Consider the following 20,306-nt stretch of genomic DNA (forward strand, 5'->3'; position numbering starts at 1 on the left):
CAAAAGTATTGTGAGGCCTGATTTTACACACACATGAACTTTAATGACATCCCAGTCTTAGTCCATAGGGTTCAATATTGAGTTGGCCCACCCTTTGCAGCTAAAACAACTTCAATTCTTCTGGGATGGCTGTCCACAAGGTTTGGAGTGTGTTGATGGAAATGTTTGACCATTCTTCGAGAAGCATATTTGTGAGGTTAGACACTGATGTTGGACGTCTGTGCAGGCAAGTAAAATTCCTCCAGAGTTCTGACCTCAACCTGATAGAAGACCTTTGGAATGAGTTAGAGCGCAGACTGCAAACCAGGCCTTCTCATCCAACATCAGTGCCTAACCTCACAAATGCACTTCTGGAAGAATGGTTAAACATGGGCCAACTTAATATGGAACCCTACAGACTAAGACTGGGATGCCATTAAAGTTCATGTACATGTAAAAGCTGGTGTCCCAATACTTTTGGTAATATAGTGTATGTTTAGAGATATTTTTTGCTTTAAACTCACACAGCTTATAAATCATTTTAAGACCGTTTTGCCTGGATAGAACATTAAATGAACCAACTATTATAAATATGTTTTTGCACATTATGCTTCATAGCCCAAAATAATGATATAGGAGCCTATTTAACCACTTGCCGACTGGGCCATAGCCGAGCGACAGCTACAGCGTACAATGATGTCCTCCCAGAATCGCGCTTCCCGCGCACCTCCTGGGGAATGCACACGGAAGTGTCTGTGATCCTGGCACATCATGGATCATGGTAAAGGGCCAGTAACAGTGGCCCTTTACCACATGATCGCTCCATCCAATGACGGAGCGATCATAATGTTAACATGCAGGGGTTCAAGCTCTCTTCTCTCCTCACACCAATACAGCATGTGTGGAGAGGGGATAGATTGTGCTCATAACAGTAAGTCCAGTGCTTTTTACAGTAACCAGCAGTGCCCAGCAGTGCCCTACAGTGCCAGTAAAGTGCTCATCTGTGCCACATCAATGCCATCAGTTCCACCAGTGCCACCAGAGCCACATCAGTGCCACCTGTGCTGCTACAGTGCCACATTAGTGCCACCTGTGCCACTACAGTGCCCATCAGTGCTACATCAGTGCTACATCAGTGCTACAACAGTGATCATATGTGCCATCAGTGCCACTACAGTGCCCATCAGTGCTACATCAGTGTCACTACAGAGCTCATCAATGCCACTACAGTGCCCATCAGTGCCACATGTGCCACTACAGTGTAACCTGTGCCACTACAGTGCCCATCAGTGCCACATCAGTGTCACTACAGTGCTCATCTGTGCCATCAGTGCCGCTATAGTGCTCATTATTGCCAGCTAATCAGTGCAGCCTCAGTATAGTGCATTAGTTCACATCAGTGCACCCTCATCAGTGCACATCAGTGCACCCTCATCAGAACCCAGCAGTGCAGCCTCTGCAGCACCCAGCAGTGGAGCCTCATTAGACCAGCCTCATCAGCACCCATCAGTGCAGCCACATCTGTGCTAGAGTCCCTATCGCACCACAGCCCACAGTCACCAGTATTGCGAAAACATTTTTATTCCAGTGAGGAAGCATACCAGCTTCTTAGTTAGAGTGACGAGAGCAGCGGGGAACTCTCAGAGTCTGAGTCCGATTCTGATTCGGCATTAGAACCCGTTTTAAGCAGTGGGTCTGCTACAGAATCGGAGGGAGAGGAAAGTGTGCCCATGAAACTAAGGCATTCTGGCGAGGAGCAGGCTACCACAAATAGCGCAGTGGCATCAACTGTGCCACCTGTGCCCCTACAGTGCCCATCAGTGCCACATTAGTGCCACTACAGTGCTCTGGGCCTTAGAGTGCCATCAGTGCCACTATAGTGCACTAGAGTGCCACTAAAGTCCCACTAAAGTGTCATCAGTGCTAATCTGCGCCACTACAGTGTTCTACAGTGCCCATCAGTGCCTCTGCAGTGCCCATCAGTGCCACTTTAATGCCACTAAAGTGCCAATCAGTGCCACATCAGTGCCACTACAGTGCTCATCTGTGCCACTACGATGCCCGTCAGGGCCACTACTGTGCTATTCAGTGCCACTACAGTGTCCAATAGTGCAGACCAGTGCCCATAAGTGAGTGCTCATCAGTGACACTCTATCAGTGGATCCTCATCAGCGCTCGTTAGTGTCACCTCATCAGTGCACATCAGTGCCACCCCATCAATGCACATTAGTGCCAGCTATTCAGTGCAGCCTCAGTGAAGTGCATTAGTGTACCTCAGTGCACCCTCATCAGTGCACATTAGTGTCAGCTAATCAGTGCAGCCTCAGTGCAGTGCATTAGTGCAAATCAGTGCACCCTCATCAGCACTCATTAGTGCACCCTCATCAGAATCCAGCAGTGCAGCCTCTGCAGCACCCAGCAGTGGAGCCTCATTAGACCAGCCTCATCAGTACCCATCAGTGCAGCCACATCTGTCCTAGAGTCCCTATCGCACCACAGCCCACAGTCACCAGTATTGCGGAAAAAATGTAATTCCAGTGAGGAAGCATACCAGCTTCTTAGCTAGAGCGACAAAAGCAGCGGGGAGCCCTTTGGAGTCTGAGTCTGATTCTGATTCAGCATTTGAACCCGTTTTAAGCAGTGGGTCTGCTACAGAATTGGAGGATAAGGAAAGTGTGCCAATCAAACTAAGGCATTCTGGCTAGGAGCAGGCTACCACAAGTAGTGCAGTGGCATCAAGCAGCAGCTCCATGCCATCCACAAGTAGCGCAATGGCACGCACGAGAAATGGAGTGCAGGAAAGGCCAAGCACTTGTGGGGTGTCACCTCAGCCCCAAAGGGTTAGGACCCATGCCAACCTTTCCTATGCCCTTAAAAACCCTCTGTGGCTTCCTCCTAATTCAGCAGAGTGGAGAGAACTAACCGTGGAAGAATTTAAAATATTTTTGGGCCTCACTTTCAATATGGGACTCACAAAAAAAAAAAAAGTGAATTATGCTCCTACTGGTCAACCAACCCTATCCACTTCATGCCAATCTTCTCATCTATTATGCCAAGATCAAGATACCTAATGATTATGCGATTCCTTCAGTACAATGACAACACCCAGTGCCCTCCCCCAAAATGACCCAGCATACGACAATTTATTTAAAATTCAGCCACTGCTAATTTTTTTCTCTGAGAAATCCCAGTTATTTACCCTTGACCAAAATTTTTCCGTGGATGAGTCACTTGTCAATTTCACAGGGCGGCTGGGCTTCAAGCAATTTATCCCTAGCAAAAGGGCCCGATTTGGGGTAACAATTATGTGACAGAGCCTCGGGGGAAAGTCCACCCCCTTCCTGGTGCATGAAGGGAAGGACACCCAGCTGCATCCCCCTGAATGTCCAGAGTACATTGGAGCCAGCGGAAAAGTTATTTGGGAGCTTGTATATCCACTTCTGGAAACGGGTTACCATCTATATGTGGATAACTACTACACAAGCTTGCCCCTTTTCCCCAATTATCACCAGAAGAAGACTTCAGCATGTGGGACAGTGAGAGGCAGTAGTAAGAGCTTCCCAAAAGGGCTTGTTAATGAAAGACTATGATGAGGGGAGATGGCATGGCAAGTTTGCAGAATTATGAAATATTGGCTATCAGGTGGAGGGACAGACGAAACATCTACATATCCTCATCCATTCATAATGACACCTATATGGAAATCCCCAGAAGGAGCGGCCTAATCAAGAAACCAGCATTTATCCATGACTATAATTTGTTCATGGGGGGAGTCGACTTCAATGATCAAATGACTGAACCTTACCTTCCCACAAGAAAAACCCGCCATTGGTATAAAAAAAGTCTCTTTTTTTTTCAGTTTGGCCATGTAATAATACCTATATTATTTACCGTAAATCTGCTTTGACCCCCATATTTTATCTTCGTTACCAAGAAGAAATTATCACAGCCCTTTTGTACCCCAAAGGCCCACCAGAAAGCATTTACTCATATTTAGTGAGCAGACTCCACGAACGCCATTTTCCTGAGCAACTCCTCCCCGTAAAACAGACCAAAGACATCAATAGAAAAGCCAGATATGATCCAGAGGAGTAGTTAGAAAAGACACCACCCCCAATGTCCTTCCTAACCAGGCCTCTGACTGTTTTTGCTGTTACCATAAATTATTAGTAAAGTATGGTAAACATGATTCTCAATTCCTGTCATTTACCTCCACAGCCCTTATGCCACTGCACTAAAATTGTATATACCTCTGCCCTCTCCGGAACTGACCCTGGCTTGTTATTTGACCACACTGCTGCCTAACGCTGAACTGTACATACCTCTGCCCGCTCTGGAACTGACCCTGGCTTGGTATACAACCCCGCTTCTGCTTAACGCTAAACTGTACGTACCTCTGCCAGCTCTGGAACTGACCCTGGACTGTTTATTGACAATGCTTTTTGCCTGCCTCTTGGACTGATCTTTTACCCTGCTACTGGAGTAGTGGGATTTATAACACAGGGGACTCACATATGTGGGGGGCTTCTGAAGTGTTTTTCTTGATGAAGAAAACAAATTGTTTGGTTTTCTCATTCCTGGATTAGAGTCTGGAGATTGGAGGCTTCAAAGAGATTTGAGTGGGAGAAGCCTCTACCCCTGTCCCCATTCTTTCCTGGCCTGCTACCTGTACTATGGACCAATATTTTGGCACTGCTGGCAATATCTCTAACTGTGCTTACCCTGGACTGTATATGGACAGTATCCCTACCTGTACTAACTATGGACAATATTCCGGCGCTTCACTGGGGGCTTCTATTTGTTTTCTCTGCCGTGAGAGGAGCACCGTCTCCACCTGCATGCTGGGACTTGTGGTTCTTCTATACAGCACAAAGTTTTTTTACCATTGGATTTTCTCCTATTCATTGACTTTTCATATGGACTTCTCACTTTCAAAAATGTTTCTGGATTGATGTGCACATATATTTAATAATTTTCTTTGATACTCATTACTATTTAGCGCTACACATTTTTTTATATTATCTTTATGAACTTTTCTATAGGTTTGGGTTAGCTGCTTGTTTTTTATCTATTTACATATTTTTGATTCACCATTTCATTAATTTCATCAGTAATAGCGCAGAATTTTTTCGGTTTATGAATAGTGCACATATAGGCAAAGTTAAATAGTAGGAAACTTATCAGGCCACAGTTATGTTACAATAAGAGAAGAAACCCAAAACTAATGCTTGATTACCTGCTGTAAGTGCTACACTCTATCTAGAGGATTTACTCCAGGATGTGATGTGATCCCATAAACAGATTTTGCCGATCAGCATGGGTTAAGCTCAGTAAATGTGTATTTTCATATTTGCATTCATATTTGTACAAAAAAAAATTAACATGTATATGTTAGTGCACCAATTAAATAAATGTCCAAAAGTCACCAAAGTGTGTCTTCAGGGTGTTAATCACAACTTATATTACACCATAGTCCTTCCCCTCCAAATGCATATACCTGTATGTTCACCGCCAGTGAAAATGCTCTACCACCACCCAACCAAACTGCTTATTTACGTATTTGACCCAATGCCAGGTAAGGTCTATTTGCGCCTTGCTGGAAACCTTGTTTTCACCAAATGTACCAATCTTCACTCATCTGTATGCAGCCAGTCCTTCCTTTAGTAATAGTTACTCAAAGAAAACAAAACAGCTCTCATAGTGCAGTAAGCTCCAAAACCATTTCCCTTTTATTAAAATAGGATATGAAACACTCACAAGTACAATGGACTAACTCCAGTGCCTATAAAGAATAACCACTCCTGTAATACATGTATTGCCTCCTTAAAGTGATTGTAAAGTCTAGTTTTTTTTTTCTCTATTAAAATAACAAACATGTTATATTTACCTCCTCTGTGCAGTGGTTTTGGACAGGGCAGCCCAGATACTCCTCCTCTCAGGTCCCTGGCTGGAGCTGATGGCCCCTCCCTCCAGTTAAATGCCCCACAGCAAGCAGATTGCTATGGGGGCACCCGAGCCGAGCTGCAGCTCCATGTATCCATTCAGACATGGACCTGCAGTTCAGTCCCATCCCCTCCCTCTCCTGATTGGCTAACTGAGTTTAATTGACAGCAGGGGGAGCCAATGGCACTGCTGCTGTGTCTCAGCCAATCAGGAGAGAGAGTCTCGTGACCTGTGACTTTCTCAAAGGGATTTTGTTTTTACCACAGTTTAAATTAATCTAAACCATAAGTGGCTAACATTTCGTTTTTCTAATGCACTATTTTTCTTTTCCATAAAATACTATTTTCATCTTATTTTTAATCCTTTTTTGCATGTTAGTGCTGCTGACCTCCCCCAACCTTTTTGGGCCACTTCCTGCTTGCATGCATTCACTTTAGCATAAACTCAGTTGCTGTTGTTCAGGACCACATTCCAGTTCATTTCAGTGGTGAACTAGGTGTATCAGGACAGCTGCTTGCAGTCTGAATTAGGGGTGCAAGTAAAGGTTGACAATGCAGGAGCACAGCTGGGAGACAGTTATTATTGCACAGCAGGAAGTTCCTGAACAAGGATCCTAATGGCAGGATCTAAATACTGCAGATTTAAAAGGTCTGAAACAACTTTTTCAAACTGACATTAACATGTTAATGCATGTTTGAAAATTTGATTATTTGGTTTGGATTTAATATTCAAAGCAAACTCGCACATCCATCAACACCCCATGCTTTATTTTGCTGGAAAATCACTTTGAAAAACAACTCCTAGCATTTCTGGCTATGGCCACCCTGAGTAAGGGCAAATGATTAATTCAGCATTTACTTCCTGGAACCCATCTGCCCTTAGCTTAGGCATGCAGTCAGGAGGGTGTGCTTAGCTGAGAAAACTCCTCCACTCCTGAGGATTCATGAGATATAGGGGAGGACTGACCGGTCTGCAACTTCGGCCATGGTCTGAGGGCTCGGCCGCTGAAGGGGGCCTGTCGGCGCTACCTGCTTGAGCTCTCAGGGCCAGTAAGGGGTCCAGGGACAAAAAGACTCATGGCCACTGGCCAATGGTGACCATATTTTTCAGGCCTAGTTGGGCCCCAGCGCTGCCTTGGAGGGGCAGGGGGGGGGCGATCACCACTGGATCACACAGAGTGGGGATCTACTGCTGGGACACCTGGAGGTCACTGTCACACAAAGTCCTGCCTCCTGGACCAGCTCCTTTGTGAGACGTCACACTGGTCCAATGCTGGGACATGTGATGTCTATCAAAGGAGGCGGTCCAGGAGGCGGGTTTTCGTATGACAGCGGTCGCCAGAAATCCCTGCTCTGTGTGATCTGGATGCTCTCCTCTCTCTAATCCCCCATGCACTGATGAGGCTGCATTGATGGGCACTGGTGAGGCTGCATTGATGGGCACTGGTGAGGCTGCATTGATGGGAACTGGAGAGGCTGCATTGATGGACATTGATGGGGCTGCATTAATGGGCACTGATGAGGCTGCACTGATGGGCACTGGTGAGGCTGCATCGATGGGCACTGGTGAGGCTGCACTGATGGGCACTGGTGAGGCTGCATTCATGGGCATTGATCAGGCTGCATTGATAAGCACTGGTGAGGCTGCATTGATGGGCACTGATGAGGCTGCTCTAAAGGGCACTGATGAGGCTGCTCTGATGGGCACTGTTAAGGCTGCATTGATGGACACTGATCAGGTTGCACTGATGAGCACTAGTGAGATTGCATTGATAGGCACTGGTGAGGCTGCATTGATGGGAACTGGAGAGGCTGCATTGATGGGCACTGGTGAGGTTGCATTGATGGGCACTGATGAGGCTGTATTGATGGGAAATGATGAGGCTTCATTGATGGGCACTAATGGGGGCTCTTTCTGATATAGACACTTAAATGTACACAGAAAGGACCCACACACCCACACAATGTCATTACGTGTTGTGCCACGCACCTCTGACCACTGGGTCCTGCTGCAAACCTTCTAGTTCTACTGTCACGGATAGGGCAAAGGCTACCTCCTCCTCCCTCGGATTCCTTCCCTCACCTAGGCAAACGGTTCCAATATATCAGCCAGCCACAGCAGGGCCAGGGTGCCAGACAGCCACCCACACCAGTGACCCACCCCAGGGCCAGGGTGCCAGCCACCCACAGTGACCCACCCACAACAGGGCCAGGATGCCAGCCAACCAGCCACCTACAGTGACTCACTCACACCAGGGAGCCAGCCAGCTACAGCAGGGTGCCAGCCAGCCAGCCACAGAGGACATGGTAGCCAGCCACACAGGATGTGGAAGCCAGCCAGCCACAGAGAATGCAGGAGCCAGCCCCAGAAAACGCAGGAGCCAGCCACAGCTACAGTACCCATTGTTAAGGTAACATGAGCGCTACACAATGCCAATTTTATTTCTACTTTGTGAGAGGTTAGGGCAGGGGTGAGAGTCAGGGCACAAGGATGGGGTCCCATGAGGACCAGAGTAAATGAAGGTGTTCACTGTACACTCCAGGTCCCATTAGACTCCTTTGTAGTCTCTAATGGACACTGTTAGAGAGAGGCCCCCCCACCAGGTCCAATTAGACTCTGTTGTAGACTCTAATAGGGCCTGGAGGGGACACTTTCTAATAGACAGTCTAATGGACACTGTTAGAGAGAGACCCCCCTCCCGGTCCCATTAAAAAAAAAAGGCAGAAGTTGTACTTTGTGCAAAATGTAGGGGCGGGGTCAGGGATTGGGTCATTTGTGGGGTCATGGGCGGGGCCTGACAGGGGGCCCTTGCTTTATTTGGTCCAGGGGCCGTGAGTGTTGTCAGTCTGCCCCTGCTGAGATATATGGTATTACATAATTTGCCTAGGCCTGAAAACCAGGAAGTAAATGAAGAAAAGTTAAAAAAATAAAATAAAATAAGATATTCTTTCCCCACTATTTACTAATGCTAGCGGCATAAGGAGTAAGTATAGTCAAAGCTGATTAAGGGAGTGAAGTTCTGCTTTAAAAGTAACTTCCAGAGTTCTGTAAAGCATCTAAATTATAATGATGGGGAGGGGTCTGTTTTAGTACACAGTGATGGTGGAACTGATGGAAGCCCAGCTCATATAAATATTGGGGGGCCTATTCCAATAAAGTGTTATAATATATCATAATAATATAATAATACAAATTAATAGTTTCAATAAAACAAATAATAATAAAAAATAAGAATTAAGTGAATACTTTAATCAATAAGCTCTCTTTTTTTTGCAAGATGTTTGATATATTGTGTTTTCTGAATGCTGTAAATGAAGTCTGAACATGCATCGTGTCTTCAAAGAAAAAAAAAACTCTGTACACACAGCTCATTTTATTTAGAAACAAATGTAGATTTGTGTGAATCAACAGCTGACAGACAGAAGCCAAGTTCTGTGCTAGGAGCTTGAAATAAAGCTGATCTCATTTTTGATTAAGATTGTTATTATCAAACAGTAGTTGTACTTAGTCCATGCCAGACTTATTTAGGCCTTGGATTCCTTTCAGCATTAGAAAAAGGAACACTTGAGCTCCACTGAATTGAGTGCGGCATCTGCTGCACACTGAGGAGAAGGTTGGGGGCTGCTCTTGATTTTAATAAAGCGTGCCAGATTAATTGTCTTTAGTAATCCTGTTTGTCATGGTAGATGTGCAGTGAAGTATTTGTGGCACAACCTGACATATGGGCAGGCCTGCTGCTCAATTATTCACTCACCCCAGAACATACACTTCACAGTTGGCCTAGTTCCCAAAGCCATATTTTCCAGGGGACTGGACCTCTGCACAGATAGAATCCCTATTCTGCAGGCCTGAATGATCTGTTTAAAGGAGATGCATTTCAGAAAGAGGCCAAAAAGGATAATGTTCTGACTACTGGGAAAAGGGCAATGCAAAGTATATATTGGCTACATTTATTTCAGTGGAAAAATGATATTGTGAATATGGTACAACTAGTACTGTTATGTTTGCAGTTTTTGAATTACAAATACTGTATATTAACTCACTTTTACACAGGGTTCCAATAACATGTGAGTTCTACATAAAGGGGAGCTCCAGATAATTAACAAAATTCATACAGATCAGGGGTCAGAAGACTTTTTCACACTGTCATTAGACAACCAGTAAACAATAGCAGGCCATAGACCTCAGAGCTGTCCAAATCCCTTCACTTTCACACCTCAGATCAGACCCAACCCCTACACCTTCACAATTCAGACTAGGCTCCATTTCTGAACCTTCACAACTCAGATTAGCCTATGCCTGTCTATCAGTGCAGCCTAAGGGCTCTTTCACACGGGCGGTCCGATCAGATTCGCCTGTCAGTTTTTTAGGCGGATCTGATCGGATGCCCCATTCAGCCCTATGGGGCAGCGGATGTCAGTGGTGACATGTCTGCTGACACCCGCTGCCATCCGCATTCGATCCTGTCCGTGAAATCCGGACAGATGGAAACCCTATTTTCCATCCGTCCTGGGGATCGGATCGGATGGGATCGGATGAGAGCGGACAGGTGGTCCGCTCTCTGCCGATCCCCCATAGAGAGCAGCGGGGGCTGTGACACATCCCTCTCCGCACTGCAAGCGGAGACGGAGCTGTCATCCACCGGCTCAGCGGGGATCGCGGATCGATCCCCGCTGAGCAGCACGGATCCACCTATGGAGGCGGACCGTGTGAAAGAGCCCTAACTTGTGCCTATAAGTGCAGCCTCACCAGTGCCCATCAGTGCAGCCTTACCAGTGCCCATCAGTGCAGCCTAATCAGTGTAAATAAGAGCAGCCTTATCAGTGGCCAAGAGTGCAGTCTCATCAGTTCACATCAGCTCACATCAGTAAAAAAGAAAAATTACTTATTTGCAACAACGTTTAACAGAAACTAAGAAAAATATATATTTTTTTTCCAAATTGTAGGTCCTTTTTGATTGTTTTTAAAAAAAAAAAAACAGTGGCGAATAAATACCATCAAAAGAAAGCTCTATATGTGAGAAAACAATTATTAAAATTTCATATGGGTCCAATGTTGCATGACTGCGCAATTGTCTTTCAAGGTGTGACAGCGATGAAATCTGAAAATTGGCCTGGGCAGGAAGGGGGTGAAAGTACCCAGTATTGAAGTGGTTAAGGAATCTTTAGTGATGGGCATAGTACCATTTCGAGTAAAGCCAATGTGATGCCCATATATAAAAGGGGTCAAAGTCTTTACTAAGTAACTATAGGCCTGTAATTTAACTTCTATATTTACGATGATACTTGAGAAAAAAGAACCACATAGATCAGTTTTTTGCTAGAAAAAAATATTTTAACCACTTTACCACCGGAGGATTTTGCTGTGTTACGTCTGGGCCACTTTTTGCGATTCGGCACTGTGCGACTTTAACTGACAATTGCGCGGTCATGCGACGCTGTACCCAAACAAAATTTACATCCTTTTTTTCCCACAAACAGAGCTTTCTTTTGGTGGTATTTGATCACCTGTGAGATTTTTACTTTTTGCGCTATAAACAAAAAAAGAGCGACAATTTTAAAAAAAATAACAATATTTTTCACATTTTTTTATATGAAATCCCCCCCCCCCCCCAAAAAAAATGTAAAAATCAAAATTTTGTTATCATTTTAGGCCAATTTGTTTTCTGCTACATATTTTTGGTAAGAAAAAACGCAATAAGCGTATTTTGATAGGTTTGCGCAAAAGTTATTGCCTTTACTAACTAAGGGAAAGATTTCTGTCATTTTTTGTGTTTTTTTTTTTAACGAGTAATGGCGGCGATCTGTGATTTTTTTTGCGGGACTGCGACATTGCAGCGGACAGATCGGACCCTTGACTGACATTTTTGATACTTTTGTCGTTACCAGTGACATTACTACAGTAATCAGTGCTATAAATATGCACTGTTACTGTAAAAATGACACTGGCAGGGAAGGGGTTAATTTTATTGGAGAGGGAGGGGTTAATGTATGCCTGGTGCTTACTGAAGTGTGTGGGGGGAGGTGACTGAGTGACTCAAGGACAGATCGCAGGTTCAGCTATGCTGAACCCTGCAATCTGACCCTACCTGTCACTTCGGAGATCCGCCTGCTTTGTTTACACAAGCGGGCGGATCTCCAGACTCGATTCCCCGATGATTGGGGAAGAGCAGCGGCGATCGCCGCTGCTCCTCCCCTGGCCCGACTCCCGCTGTGACTGAATACAGCGTGAGCGAGCCTCCGGCGGCGCGCGTGCGCCGCCGAGGACGGGGAGGGTCTGCCGACGTAGGTCTACGTTGTCAGACCTACAACAGCCACTTTGCCGCAGTAGAGCTCTAGTGAGCAGACAGCAAGTGGTTAAGCAATAGACAGTATGGATGCATTATGGACAGTAGTTGTCAAACAAATCTTATTTCTTTTTATGAGGTGAACAAAACCTTAGACAAAGGAGTGGCTGTGGATATAATATATTTGGATTCTGCAAAAGCGTTTGACACAGTTTACCTTACATGGCTAATATGTAAGTTAAAGTCTACAGGCTTGTAAAAATAGAATAGAAAACTGGCTAAAAGTCTGTATTCAGAGAATAGTGGTTAATGATTCATACATTGAATGGTTTAAAGGAGTTGTAAAGTCAGGAAGGTTTTTTTTATTATATAAGATACACTGAACAAAATTATAAATGCAACACTTTTGTTTTTGCCCCCATTTTTCATGAGCTGAATTTAAAGATCTAAGACTTCTTCAATGAACACAAAAGGCCTATTTCTCTCAAATATTGTTCACAAATCTGTCTAAATCTGTGTTAGTGAGCACTTCTCCTTTGCCGAGATAATCCATCCACCTCACAGGTTTGGCATATCAAGATGCCGATTAGACAACATCATTATTGCACAGGTGTGCCTTAGGCTGGCCACAATAAAGGCCACTCTAAAATGTGCAATTTTATCACACAGCACAATGCCACAAATGTCGCAAGTTTTGAGGGAGTGTGCAATTGGCATTCTGACTGCAGGAATGTCCACCAGAGCTGTTGCCTGTAAAACGCTGTCTCCAAAGGCATTTCAGAGAACTTGGCAGTACATCCAACTGGCCTCACAACCGCAGACCACGTGTAACCACACCAGCCCAGGATCCCCACATCCAGCATCATGACCTCCAAGATCATCTGAGACCAGCTAGTCGGACAGCTGCTGCATCAATCAGTTTGCATAACCAAAGAATTTCTGCATAAACTGTCAAAAACCGTCTCAGGGAAGCTCGTCATCCTCATCGAGATCTCAACCTGACTGTAGTTCATTGTCGTAACCGACTTGAGTGGGCAAAATCACACATTCAATGGTGTCTGGCATTTTGGAGAGGTGTTCTCTTCACGGATGAATCCCAGGTTTTCACTGTATAGAGCACATGGCAGACAGCGTGTATGGCGTTGTGTGGGTGAGCGGTTTGCTGATGTCAACGTTGTGGATTGAGTGGTCCATGGTGGCGGTGGGGTGTTAGTATGGGCAGGCATATGTTATGGACAATGAACACAGGTGCATTTTGTTGATGGCATTTTGAATGCACAGAGATACCGTGACGAGATCCTGAGGCCCATTGTTGTGCCTTTCATCCACGAGCATCACCTCATGTTGCAGCATGATAATGCACGGCCCCATGTTGCAAGAATCTGTACAGAATTCCTGAAAGCTGAAAATATCCCAGTTCTTGCATGGCCAGCATACTCACTGGACATGTCACCCATTGACCATGTTTGGGATGCTCTGGATCGACGTATACGACAGCATGTTCCAAATCCTTCCAATATCCAGCAACTTCGCACAGCCATTGAAGAGGAGTGGACCAAAATTCCACAGGCCACAATCAACAACCTGATCAACTCTATGCGAAGAAGATGTGTTGCACTGTGTGAGGCATATGTTATTCATATCAGATTCTGACTGGTTTTTGGACCCCTCCCCCCCGGACCCCCTAATACAGTAAAACTGCACATTTTAGAGTGGCGTTTTATTGTAGCCAGCCTAAGGCACACCTGTGCAATAATCATGCTGTCTAATAAGCATCTTGATATGCCACACCTGTGAGGTGGATGGATTATCTTGGCAAAGAAGAAGTGCTCACTAACACAGATTTAGACAGATTTATGAACAATATTTGAGAGAAATAGACCTTTTGTGTACATAGAAAAAGTCTTAGATCTATAAGTTCAGCTTATGAAAAATGGGAGCGAAAACAAAAAGTGTTGATTTTATAATTTTGTTTAGTGTAAAAAGCCTTCTGTGTTTAGCAGCCCCCCAGCCCCTTCACCCCCTAATACTTACCTGTGCCCCCTCTCTGTCCATCGATGTCCACGAGTCCATCAGCCATCCTTGGGACTCTCCCTCCTGATTGGCTGAGATACAGGAAATGAAGGGGGTAACTGATCAACATGTATAAATATATAAGTGGTCAATTTTGTGAACTTGGTATAGAGTTATTTACTTTAGGGTCATCACAGAGGACAAGGAGTAAAAGAGATGTAAACTCAGTAAAAGTAAGAAATGTAAAAATGTGGAATAAACTCCCTGGTTCTGGCCAGCTTTATAGATTGCTTGAACAAAAAAGGCCTGGATTCTTTCCTAAACTAAAATATAAGTAAATATATTATAAAAATATAAATAAAGCACAAAATAAAACTTGCGCTAATATTTTTCCCCCGCTGGAGCAAATTGGGTCATGCATTTTTGGATATTTTTTGCCTTCCTCTGAATCAACTGTGGGTATAGTACAGTGTATATGGAACCCTTTGATTCGTGTGATTTTCTTTTTTGGGCGAGGGGGGGGGGGTGGTTGCACTCGGTGGACTTGAGTTTTTTTTCAACCAGATTAACCATGACTACACCTTCACATCTTCGTTCAGCCCCTATTCCTGCACCTTCACACTTCCATATGGCTCCAATTCCTGCACCTTCACACCTCACAGTCATGTGACAGTTATGTGTTTTAAAGAAAAAAGGTATAAAGAAACATCAATTACACGTTTTAAACATATTGCTGTTGTAAAATGGGTTTTGCATTGAATTATTTTGATAGCAAGCCTTTCCTTCAACTTTAATTCTGGACAATAGACAATAAGTGTGTGTGGGGTATCGCCAGAATAGACATGCAAGGATAGCAATAAATACACTGTCAGAAATTCTAACCCTTCCTCACTTTACTAAAAATGTGTTTTTCTTGTTGGCGATTTTTCTTATAATTTCCTTCTAACAACTGGAATTCATCTTTCAACCCATCCCTATGATGGATTCTCATCATAGTATTGCCCTGTTTTTTTGTTTTTTTATGACTTTTCCCCATCTTATTAACTTGCTTTAAACATAAAAATAGAAATATAATAGAAATTGGATTAATTTTCACAATATTATAACGTTAAAATCTTGAGATATATGGTTTATATTTGTAAACACAAAACACAGAGACTCTCATTTGTTTGCACTTTGCATTTTTTTAAGAAACACTTATTTCTTTTTAGAAGATTGAGGGACTTTTTCATAATTTGTTGACTTATTCAAGTTTATATTGGTATAGGTATTGGAATGTATTTGTAACACTAAGTGTGAATTTCTTCCACATGTAGCGCTGCTGAATTTTAGCACCTATTAGAAATATAATAGTACTACTATGATTGTTTAGTGTTAGTTTACCCTGATAATATGGAATATTGTAAAATGAAATGTAAACCATAACACAGACATCAGAGCTGATTATTTAATCGGGACAATATCTAATGGTATGCCAATGTTCACAGCTCTTTCCTCGCTGCTATAGTTTTTCATGCTTAATGGTTATCTCTTAAGGCAACATGTGCACTGGTGTAAAAATCATGTATAGTGCTGGAAAGTGTTATACAATCACATATTTTATGTGAGATCACACTTTGTTAACAGTAAGGTGCCCTCAGCTGATAAAGAGCTACATTTTCCAAGCTAAAAATATGGATCAATATATACACTTGCACATTTTTTTTAACAGATCTGCAAAGTGTGTACCCATGCTTTTGAATGTCAATTTGCTGAAAATTCTGTATGCAATCCTACTAAAGTAAAAATACAATACAGTTGTAATATATACTTTTAATTTCTTATCTACCAATGTCCCAATGTCAAATTTGATGACCTTTCTAAGTGTCAACAATGGTGTTGATAACCACTAATAGACAAGGGTTTATTGATCTATTTTTAGACTATACTAAGGTAGAATACTGATATGTAATTGATAAGCAACATTGGAGCAACAGTAATGGACAGAATTCTGTAACGCCTACCAACCAAAATAACATCACCTAAATATATCTGAAGCATACTGCAGTGTAGGGAGTAAAAACCAAAGAGGATAAGAGTGTCTTGATTTAGTCAAAATTAATACAGACATAAGAATATAAAAAGGAACTCTTGAAGTCACTAGCATTGCCTATGGTCTCTTTTCTATATCTAGTTTTTCACTTTATTAACCTGTAAAGTATAAGTAACTTATGTTGGATTTTTTTTTTTTTTTTTCGTTTTTAAAGTGGTTTTAAAGGCAAAACATTTTTTTTTTACCCTACCTGATCTTACCCTCACTAATGGCTAACCATACCTTGTTCTGCACCACGTCCCTGGTTGGAGAAAGTCATTTTGGAAAAAGGAAAGGCTTTGCTTCCTCATGTCAGAGCCTCCAGCTAGGAAAACAGTGAGCAGCATAGTAGTGACATCATCAACACTCCCACATTATATATTTTTATTATCTGTATGAATCTTTATTTTAAAACTATACATTTATTATGGGATGCACTAGTTCTTCTCTTATTGCCTGCTCTTACAGAATCTATTAGGAGTGGAGGTCCTTTGATTTATACAGCTATGTGAGTTTGTTTCACCTGATACCTAGTTTTTCAGTATTGTATATGAGACACCAGAGAACCATATTTGCACTTAATACCTGGAAAAATAAATATTCAAAATATGACAGTGCCCCTTCAGATGTGATTTAGGGCCCTGGTCCTTCACCAGTGTGAAGGATAAAAAGGATGAAATATGCTTACTTACATAAGAATTAGAGATCGGAAACTGACTGCCAAAAACAGAGGGGCTGAGAACAAGGCTGGGCAAAAGTGAGGCTGGACCAGGCAGCACTGTCAGGAGAAGACATGAGCACTAGCAAGACAGCTTAAAATGATAAATGGCTGTGTTTACTGACATTCACTTTGCAGTGCATACATACAGTTCTGTTCAGTAAATCAACCCCTTTTTTTCTTTGTTTTTCTTTTTTTTTTTTTTTGCTTATCCACTTGATCTCTTGAAGATTTACCCCTTTATGACCTGGCCATTTGTTTGCAATACAGCACTGCATTACTTTAACTGAAAATTGCGTGGTCATGCAACGATGTACCCAAATAAAACATTTTCCCCACAAATAGAGCTTTCTTTTATTTTTTTGCACTGCTTTTTTATTTGTTGCACTATAAACAAAAAAGGCTGCCTATTTAAAATATATTTTTTTTCTTTATGATATAAAATAATAAAAAAATAATCTAATTTTGTCATAAATGTAGGCAGATATGTATTTTGTTACATTTTTGTGGTAAACAAAATCCCAAGAAGAGTATATTGATTGGTTTATGCAAAATCAATGCCTTTTTTTGGGCCTGCTACACTTCTCTGCTGTCCACAGTGGTTCTTATCCATGTGATATATATACTGTACACACTCAGTGTGCTGCTCCTGCTGGCTCGTCCAGGTGTTCCCCTGGTCAACTTCCTGGTTCAAAGCACCTTGCATCAGATCCACGTGGAAGAGCTTGCTTACTATTATTGACGACCTGGAAGGTTGCCACCTGCTGGAGACTTATTGATATTATTGATATGCTTTTTATTGTCTTTTAACCTCTTGCCAACTGCACTATAGCTGATTCATGGCTACAGCAGGGGCCAGCTAGTTCTAGGAGGCCATCATGTGATGGTCTCCCATGTTTGCGCTTCCCGCGCACCCCCTAGAGCATGCACCCAGAGGTGTCTATAATAGCTGAGTCCCAAGGACCCAGCGCATCATGGATCAGGGTAAGGGGCCAATCACAGCTGCCCTTTACCATGTGATCACTTCATTCAATGACGGAGCAATCACTTGTCAACAAGCCAGGATCATGGCCAGTTCAGCACGCACTGCTGCAGGGTTTCTCTCTCCTCTCCTCGGACGCTGTATCGATGTGAGGAGAGTAGAGAGAAACACCAAAGCAGTGCGAGCTGAACCGGCCATGATCCTGGCTTGTTGACAAGTGATTGCCCCGTCATTGGATGAAGTGATCACATGGTAAAGGCCGCTGTGATTGACCTTTTACCAACAGTGCTCATCAGTGCCACATCAGTGCCCCTACAGTGCCAACAGTGCTCATCAGTGCCACATCAGTGCCAACATTGCTTATCAGTGTCACATCAGTGCCAACAGTGCTCATCAGTGCCCCTACAGTGCAATCAGTGCCACTACAGTGCCCCTCTCAGTGCCAACAGTGTTCAGAATAAGTTTGGGGTGTAGTTGCAAGTATGCATATGCCATGTGAGAGAAATAACCTGGTAATATGACAATTTGCGAAAAAGAAAATATTCATTTTGCAAAGTATTTTGGGGAAAAATGTACAACTTCAAAAAACTCAGCATGCCTTCTACTAAATACATTAGATTGTCTACTTTCCAAAAAGGGGTAATTTGGCAGGTATTTGTACTTCCCCTGTTTGCTAAAAAATATATGCACCATGGACTTTAAAGGCAGACAATTATATGAAAAAAAGGCAATACACCACTTTTATTAATACAATCATAAAATAGAAGGCAAATATAAACCCTGAAAGCAAGTGAAATACATAAAACAATATATAGCTAATAACAATATACACTGTTCAAAGAACAATGTAATACCTATACCCAATGTTATCAAGTATACTCAGGTACTGCCAGAGAGGTATTGTGGTGAGTCCACATAGGTTTCTTTGATACATCCCAACATGTTTCGGAATTATTATTCCTTCTTCAGGGGAAATGCTGGGTAATTTTTTCCTTGACAAAAAATGAACAATATACCAAATGGAAAAGCACATGTATCGATAAGAGATCCCAGAGTGGGATAGGGCTAGAGTATGTAAACCCCCTTACTGGTTGGGCAGATGGGCACCCCAAAAGGGGCCACCATGCATCCACAAGAATCATCCACAGACAACAGGCTGCACCAGCAGCATAGGTGGTAATGTCTTTGATAGTCACGAGTGAGGATAAATCCCATTGTCAGCAGTGCTCAGTTCGACTATGTGGATGCATGGTAGCCCCTTTTGGGGTGCCCCTCTGCCCAACCAGTGAGGGGGTTTACACACTCCATGACTACCCACTCTGGGATCTCTTATCGTTCCATGTGCTTTTCCGTTTGTTATATTGTACATTGTTTGTTAAGAAAAAAATGACCCAGCATTTCTCCTGAAGAAGGAATAATAATTTTGAAACATGCTGGGACGTATCAAAGAAACCTATGTGGACTGACCATAGTAAATCTCAGGCAGCACCTGTGTATATTTGATAGCATTGGGTATAGGTCATACGTTGATCTTTAACAGTGTACATTGTTATTATCTATATATTGTTTTATGTATTTACTTTGCTTTCAGGGCTTATATTTGCCCTCTTTTTTTATGATTGTATTAAAAAAAGTGATGTATTGCCTTTTAAACAAACCTACTTTTCATATAATTGTCTGCCTTTAAAGTCCATGGGGTTATTATATATTGCATATATTTTTTCACTATTACTTTGGATGTTGGCAGCCCATTACACTCCATTCCTAACACTTTATTATTCCCTGTTTGTTAGTATCTCAAGAAATGAGATAGGCCATCAGTGCATCAGGTGTGATCAGTTGTGATCAATTTTCAATGATTAGCACCATAGCTTGTAGACTCTATAACTTTTACAAAGACCAAATAATATACACTGATTTTAGTTATTTTTACCAAAGAAATGTAGCAATATAAATTTTGGTTGAAATTTATGAAGAAAAATTACTAATTTGCAAAATTTTAGAACAGAAATACATTTTTACAAAATGTTTGGCCTTTTTTATTTACAGCGCAAAAAATAAAAACCCAGTGGTGCCTGAATACCACCAAAAGAAAGCTCTATTTGTGTGGAAAAACAAGAAAAAAATTTAATATGGGTAAATATGACTGAGTAATTGTCATTCAAAATGTGAGAGCGCTGAAAGCTGAAAACTGGCCTGGTTAGGAAGGGGGTATACATGGTTAAACATGAGTGCATATTTATTGTTTTTCATTTCACCAATATGTTTTAATAAATGCTACACTTAGGTAGTGGAGTGTTTCTCGACTTTTTTC

The sequence above is a fragment of the Pelophylax lessonae genome, assembly GCF_965119305.1.
Source record: "Pelophylax lessonae genome assembly, chromosome: 5".
In the NCBI taxonomy this organism is placed as follows: domain Eukaryota; kingdom Metazoa; phylum Chordata; class Amphibia; order Anura; family Ranidae; genus Pelophylax; species Pelophylax lessonae.